The 8362-nt window shown below is 43.2% G+C and overlaps 1 protein-coding gene across 4 annotated transcripts in view; it reads right to left on the bottom strand.

Moving 5' to 3' along the window:
• LOC109487836 (carbonic anhydrase-related protein 10-like) overlaps window positions 1–8362 on the bottom strand; it is a 181495-nt gene that overhangs the window by 169122 nt on the left and 4011 nt on the right. Inside the window, exon 1 of one of the 4 annotated variants that reach the window (XM_019791924.1) lies at window positions 13–92. The exons of 2 other annotated variants lie outside the window; for them this stretch is intronic. The gene's annotated coding sequence lies outside the window, so the exon portion shown is untranslated. Of the gene's footprint in view, window positions 1–12; window positions 93–8362 lie in introns of those variants that run through there. One more of the 4 variants, XM_019791929.1, reaches the window with a different exon arrangement.

The following is an 8362-nucleotide window of genomic DNA, read 5'->3' as shown; positions in this document are numbered from 1 at the left end:
TATACGTCTTACCTTTGGACACTTTTCCAACAATCCTCTTCTGTTTTCAATAACTTTGAAGCAAGCAGGCTCAATCCTCCACTCAGGCCGGTGAAGGTTAGACATCCAGGTACACACAAAAAAAAACAGTTACTCAATGATTTTGGAAACGGTCAGACGTTCAGGTAGCATCCACTACCTTTCGTCAGTGACACTAGAGACTGAAGGAGAATGGCAGGTTTATAAGCACGAACTATTGATTGAATGTAACTTTGAAACAAGCGGGATGAATCCTCTACTGTTTTCAATAACTTTAGCCTTGTTCACACGGAAACGCCTGAACCGCGATTCGGGTAAATCACATTTCCTCACATCTGGTCCACGTGCCACACGTTCCTTTCAAACCGTGCCCGAGCACAATTCTCCTAAACTGCATTCATAGTTGTTAATATGTAAAGTAAACCGGCGGAGTCACATTGCGTTCAGACGCAAATCGTGATCCGGTGAAACCGGTTCGAAATTACCTCCTGAGGTGGTTTGGGATCGAGGTAGTACTTTCAATGCGATTTGGAGCGTTCAGATGGGGCCACTTGAATCCTGCCTCGGTGGAAACCACATGTAAAGCGCTTTCACTGATTCCGTCTGAACAGGACCAAAGTGTATTTGTGTCTTTGTTCATTGAATAATGCGTCGCACGTTTGACAAGGTAACATTAACCGATTCTGACGACCAATTTTGTGAGCTGGTTTTAATCCCTCCAGGCGTCACACTGTTTCCCTATAAAGTTTATTCCTGTTTCCTTCAAACGATCGTGAAAAAAAAACGATGAGAATATCCCATACATCAAACGTGCGACGCATTATTCAATGAACAAAGACACAAATACACTTTGGTCCTGTTCAGACGGAATCAGTGAAAGCGCTTTACATGTGGTTTCCGAATGTGAACCGGGAGACCCGGGTTCGAACCCGAGTCGTACCCGGGACATGTCTGAACACGCGCCCGACGTTGTGCCCTTGGGAAAGGCACTTTACACGACTTTCCTCACTCCACCCAGGTGTGAATTGGGTACCTAACTTCGGTTGGGGAAAGTCGTATTGAGGTCACCTTGTGGCGCCGAATGGCAGCCGCACAGACCCTTGCGACAGTTCCACAAAAATTGAGGAGAAATTTTAAAATATATGTGTTATCATGTGTATTACTTGTTGTGATTTGTATTGATTATTATGTGATACCCTGCATCAATTCAGCCGTCAAAGGCTGCGACTGCACGGGTACTGTTTGGACAATAAAAACCATTATTACATAACCGTGCTTATCTAGTTCTATGCCTGAATTGTTTAGGGTTAGAAACAGGCATGGTTCTTGATGGTCTCCGCGTATCCAAGAATGTAGCTTTGCCCGAGGTACGGTTCTGGATACCTACGTACTATCCAGAACCGTGCCTGGTCATCTTTCTGGATAAAGCACGGTTAGGCAATGTTGATTTAATCAGATGGATGACATCCGCGCGCGCATGAATTTTCGTCAGTTAAAAAAAAAAATTCGACCATACTGTAAATCATACAAAGTAGCTGCAAAATGAGCAGATATATGCTGTAAATTGCAAAACAAATATGGAAAAAACGATACTTTGTTATAGAATGCTAAAATTTATTCCAAAGGAAAAGAACATGAAAATCAGTCTACTGTTTGCCACGCCATACTCTCTGTGTGTTAAGTTATTTGTTCAACCTTCATGACCACCTAGATTTCATGATGAAGGCAACCCAACTTTTTTATTCGCACGCTCGCATCAGTTTTGGGGTTCCTGTAGGATGTCATCCATATAATCAAATCAACATGGCCTTATGGATACAGCAGCATATGCTGGCTAAGTGATTACGTATTCTAAAACACCGACCAATCAGGACGTTGAACGTGAAACTCGATACCGGGAAAAGCCAAACCCTGGGACGTTCCATTATCCGGCCCGGGGGGGTCAGACAGGGTCAGACTTGGGAGACGATACGGAGCCAGCCGAAAGCGCCGAGAATCTGATGCTAGGGACCTTTTTACTAGTTACTTTCCCGCCCACTTTACTTTTAACGTCTTTCATCTCGTATCCTTGCCACGTACAGAGGAAATAAGTGTCAGGAAAACTCGATCATCCCACAAACTGAACAGTATTTACTGTAAACTGTAAGATACCACGAAAGTGCAATACCACACATGGTACGGTTGCTGAACCTGTAAAATAATTCTGACCTGTTCATTTTAATCATTAAGACGCTGTTTATGCTTCGCTGATTTTATCCTGTAACTTCGCAATATGTTTTTAATATTTGGTTGTGATAATGGTTATGACTTATGCCTTTATTTTAATGAAACTCATGGAAACAGCTCCCATGCAATTCAGCCTTTGGCTGCCAGGTGGGACTGGATGTATAAATAATGTATTGTAAATATGTGAATGATTGAATAAACCATCATTATTATGTACGCTGGGCGTATGGAGAGGACGCTGTTGTATCGAGAACCGTGCTTTATCCAGAGCCTTCTTTATACATGGTTCTGGATAGTCCACGCGTATCCAGAACCGTGTCTTATCCAGAACTATGCTCAGGCGCGGTTTTAGATGGTCCACGCGTATCCAGAACCGTACTTTATCCAGAACCCTGCTCAGGCACGGTTCTGGATAAAGTATGGTAGTTTGCTCAGGCACGATTCTGGATAGTTCGCACGTATCCAGAATCGTGCCTGAGGCAGATCTGCGTTCTTGGATATCGATACGCGGAGATTATCCAGAACCGTGCCCGGTCCTAATCGCCACCCATTCAGGCATAAAACTATATGTAGGCACTGTTCTGGATACGATAGAAGCCAACGTTATACTGCCGACGCGAACAAACTCGCAAATCATGATTCGGAATGAACCGCTTTTTGGAGTACAAGCCCTTCAGTCCGAAAACCATACTTTAGACTATTCCACTGCCACCCCCCAGACATCTGCTTAGAGCCTACACGTACCTGTCCTCCGACAAAGACAAACGTCGACGCACTAAAATCAAACACGGTCAGTTCTGGCCTCCGAGCGTTGTAGTAGAGCAATCCACTTCTTTTCCCAACATGTTCCCGGGACCCCGGGTCACAGCTAGGCCGTCCAAATCGGCCCACAGACCGGGGATGACAAATAGAAGGGCCGGGGCAGGAATATAAGCCGAGTTTGATGGATGGGAAAGCGGCTGATATTGGCCGTTTTACGTTGAGGTGTTAAATTGTTGTTTGCACTAAGACACTAACGTTATATTATCATATAGCCAGAAGATGTCGACCAATCAGAAGGCTCCATTTCCCATTGGTTATCAGGCTGTAACCTCAAAAGTGGTCGATTATTAGAATAACCGACAACTTTTTGGACCGTACCATTATAATATATACAGAGGACAAGACATAACTGTTACAGTAGTGTAAGACTTGTAGTATTCATTGGTGGTTTATTCGGTGGTTATCGCAACTGACCATGGATTATCTCACGATATACACCTCGGGCGGGGCACTAACCCTATGTTGTGTTTTTTGCATGGTGATAGGGATATGGGTGTACGTGTGGTTGAAAAAAGTGATCTGAAGAGTTTATTTCACATTTTGTGAGCAGCGGTGTCTCGCAACCTCTCGCGAGATGTTCTGCCCAGGCGAATGCTTCCGAGGATTTTGTTGTGACCTTTTGATTGGTCTAAAAACGGTTGACATGATAGGATGAAAACATGACATATATAGAAAGGTCGACATTTGCTCGGGAGCCAATACAGCTTATTTCACTCCATCTCCCTCCCCATTCAAAAATGTTCTGTGTCTACTTTTTCCATGTAGTGCTCTCCGGCATTGAGTGTTTCAGTACCCCATATAGTGCCCAATAACATATATAGTGTTTTTGTAAAAATTGTTCTCAAGCCCCCATACAGTGCTTTTCGGTAAAAAATTCTCCAATCCCCCATACAGTGCTATTTTAGTAAAAGTGTTCTAAAAACCCCCATGCCATGGTATGGAGTGAAATATAACAAGTCTTTAAATGACATTGACCTTAATAGGGTCAACAAACACGACAGTCTTTTCAATCAAAATAATCAATTGTGCGCTCAGTCCAAGTGCAAGGTTATCAATCATCCACAGCAATGCCATGTGGACTCATTATGTTTAGGACAATCTCATTACATGCTTGCCAGATCCATTTCTTTTCACCTGGAGGTTTCACTGCAGTACCTTGGAAAGTCGCAAGGGAGCCCAATATCTAACAATTTCGTGATGTGTCAAGACCTACATGTAGACACATACCGAATTTCATGACCATTCAGCCATAGCTTCTTCGGTTTTGGCGCTAGCTAGATCACATTCAAACAAACATGAAAGCTTCTCTCCTAGAGCTACATCACTATGGAACATGCTTCCTTGTGAACGCTTCCCCTATATTATATATAAGGCCACAGCAAGTAATTTTTATGGATGACATCAGCGCGCGCATTAATTTTCGCCTGATTTTGAAAAAGAAAACAAGAACTTTTGTTGCCTTCTCGCTTCTGACAGTGGTCAACATGCCGAAAATGGGCGAAGATGTCTGTTGCCATGCCGGAAGGTGGATGGCAGATAACTATGACGAGAGGAGACAAGAAAAGGTTGTGATTTAATGTTTTGTTTCTTACTTTGTTGCAGTGATATGTGGTGCTGGCTGTACGTGTATATGTTCTGTTCCCACTGAATCAAAACCATTTGTACAATGATTGAGTCAAAATTTTAAAATGTTTTTTCGGCCCGTCTTGTTTTTTTTTCGCCCGTTCGCATTAGATTTGGAGTCTGTGGAGGATATCATCCATAGAATTTACTTGCTGTGGCCTAATGGGTACCTTTCTAGTTCCAGTTTTTTTTTTAAATCACAACCTGTTCGGTGCCTATATTCGCTCCAGCGTAACGTCTGACCCAAGAGTTCGGTATGTACGGGCCTCGCTGTCCGCTGAACCGTGCCGGTGCTGTGATATTGATTCCGGTAGGGTGCTAACAGATGCCGCCGAGATAGATTGGCTCCCAGCGGGGAAAATAGGGGAAAGGGGTAATTCGACACCTTTGGCTCGAATTGGATCATTTTGTGACCCCGATATTTATCGCGAGACGCCGCGAGATTTGACATGAGCCTACATGCTCGCTCTCTCTCTCTCTCTCTCTCTCTCTGTGTGTGTGTGTGTGTGTGTGTGCGTGTGTGCGTGCGTTCGTGCGTGCGTGCGTGCGTGTGTTCTCTCCAGGCAGAGGTTTAAGCTTCGGCGTTTTTTTTTCTCTTGTTTTTAGACGTTTTTATCCCTTTTACGGTAACTGTCTGGCAAGTGGATACTACCTGGCCAATTTGATACTGTTTTTTTAGCCACCAAAAGATCTACTTGGAGATTAGTGTGTGTGTGCACTGCGGTTCAAATATAGGCCGAAGAAGGACATTCTGACATAAATGAGGTAGCAAATTATAAGTGACAAGATTTGTGTTACACGACAGCACAGGGTCGCAACTTTCTAGGCCAAGGCATTAGGGAGAGATAAAAACGCCTTCCTCTGAGCAGATACCATCATTGCAATATATTTGGCCCACAAATCACGTTTTCCCACACACTGTGAATATTACTTTTGACTGAGACAAATGAGAGGTTAGAGGTTTTATACGAAGAAACAAATTTGCCTGAAGAGGAAAACGTTCTTTTTTTTACCTCCAGGAAAGGAGATATCCTTCCGCGCCTTCTCAATCCTGTTTTTGTGTTCACAGCTATAAGTAACAGTAGCTTTCACGGATTGCTTTCATTTGCGGTATATGATCTAAGGTATTTGAGTGCAGATCATGTCGTGTTTTTTTCTGCTTTGTATCTGTACTTTTAGGTATTGAAATAAAGATAATTCTACACCCCCGTGCTGTATGTGGCGTGGTACCGTCTATTAACAGCTGTTGTCCACTGTTAATAATATGTATTGTTTTCGGTATCATACATGGATTGAGTGTAACAAGTCGTCCGGTGTGATATAGCTAGCTGCCGCCGCGCCGCGTGCCTGGGAAGCTGGTGTGTTACGCCGAAGGGCGGTTATACCGGCTATACTGATACATATACAGATCCTAGCTCTGATTGGCGGGTGTGTTTCCGCCAATGAGATATAGGAGGTTACCACGTAATCTTATTTTTCAAATAACTTTGTTAGCATTAACATTGTTAATGTCTTGGGGTGGTGGGACTACGGCGCACAGATATGTCAACTTTGTGTATCTAAATATTAATTGTATTTTTGTTGTTGTGTGGCGCTGTTAATATAAGTTGTAAACTCGAGTGCAGCGTCACACTGTCCTTGTTATGTTTTTATGTTTTGATGAATAAAAAAAAAAGATACAGATGCATCTATCAACTTTGTCGACCCTACACAAAGTGTCCTTTGTTCCCACTTCTCGGTACATGAATATGCGACCGTCTACAGACTGATTCACGACAGAGATGCAACCGATTGCCTTTGTTAGTACAAATGGATTAGCACAGGAACAAACGCCAGACAGATAGATGGATAGATAGATAGACAGAGCTGACTGTATTTCTCGTAAAAGATGCCACTACAGAATGACGTATGTATCAGTAGATGACCACAGACAAAGACCAGCTCGTAAGTGCCTATATGTCTCGGTGAGATAAAAAGTAGGGTTTCGGCCAGCTAGGTAAAGATGTGTCCAGATAAAACACACACAAGTCTGCCCGGAAAACTGGTTGTTTCCTGATATTTCCGCCGGTAACCGGTATCCAGGGTGTCTTCTGAATTGTTAATTGGTGTGTTAGGAGAACATATCCGGTCTAGCGATGGAGTAGACATATCTACTGTGCTATCTAAAGGCCAGGGCATAAACTCAGCATCGAAACAGGAAGGCACAACCGCACACCTCTGGAGCAAAGTATTTGCCAATTTTGTAGCTCAAACAAAGTAGAAGACGAAGCCCACTTTGTTATTGATTGTAGTTTATATAGTAAAGAAAGAAATTATCTTTTTAGATATATTACAAGTACGTTTCCTTACTTCCAATACTTGCCTAATATTGAAAAATTTATCTTTCTTATGCGCTTTGATCATCCTTTATTATACAAACCCATTTCAAATTATATTTTTAACATCACAAAGAAACGAGAAGAATTCTCTGTATTAGAGTAGTTTTAGAGCTGTTTGTACTACAAACATGTATATTACCCATTTCATCTGTACATGTTCGCCTGTACTTAGCCCGGTAGGGCATTAATGTACAATAAAGGTTATTATCATATAGCTAACGACGCGGTCGCATTCGTCGTATGTGGGCCGCTTCGCACCATTTTCATGAAAAATGGGGGTATTGCTTCTGGTATGTCTGTGTCTGTGTGTGTGTGTGTGTCTGTGATTCCGAATGGAATTTAGGTCAGGTTGTAATAGATATGGTTGGTTTCAGCCGTAGCACCCGCACTTGTTTGAGAGTCGTTTACTGCCTCTGCTGTATTGAAATGAATGAACGAAAGACCTTTATTCTACATTTATGCTCTAACAAGCTAAGTACAGGTCATGGATAAACGGGAAAAAGAATACAACAATAACACTTAAACTATACATACTAATGTGGTCTACTATTTACACGTTCAACTGCTTCTCGCTTCTTTAGGCATTTATAGATGTAAAACATATTGGGCTAATGATACATTGTTTGTTATTTAGAGAACTTGAGCCCGTGAAAAAAAATCGGCGCCCCCCCCCACACACACACAATAAAACAATAAACGCCCCGCTCCAAGAAGTCTGCAAAAGAGGCTACGGTCTCTGCATTTTAAGCAAAAAAAAAAGCTTGCTGGTTTGATGAATGAGTGGCAGACGGCAACGTTCCCACGACGGGCTGACATATTGAACACGGAGGAAAACAGCTACTACCGCGCGGTCGTTCAGGGGCGGCCTTTGGGTGCACTTCCCCTGGAAAATTTAATAGGCGCCGGGAAGCCCTGAATTATAGATAAAGCCTTCTTGCCGAGTACTGACGGCCCCAGAAGTGGCCTGTCATTTGACCGAACCATTTGTCCTCCGTGCCCCGGCCCGTCAGAGAGCCAATATTCGGACTTGTCCGACAATTGCGTGCGGGGAAAGGTCCCTGCCCGAGCCGTCTCGCACGGGTGAGGAGCAATATTGGGCAGGAACGTGAGGAACCACTGTAGATCGAGCAGACAGAGGTGTGGGGCACAACCTATCGACTGGATAACTACCCCTACAGACTTGTAACTACTACCTATACCGTTAACTCTTTCAATAAAGGTACAGATGTGAAAATATGAGCTCCAGAGAGCCAAAATGTAGGGCACAACCTATCGACTGGATAACTAGCCCTACA

Source organism: Branchiostoma belcheri, unplaced genomic scaffold (genome assembly GCF_001625305.1).
Source record: "Branchiostoma belcheri isolate BF01 breed outbred unplaced genomic scaffold, Haploidv18h27 scaffold9, whole genome shotgun sequence".
NCBI lineage: Eukaryota > Metazoa > Chordata > Leptocardii > Amphioxiformes > Branchiostomatidae > Branchiostoma > Branchiostoma belcheri.
This window is presented reverse-complemented; position numbering and strand designations above follow the sequence as displayed.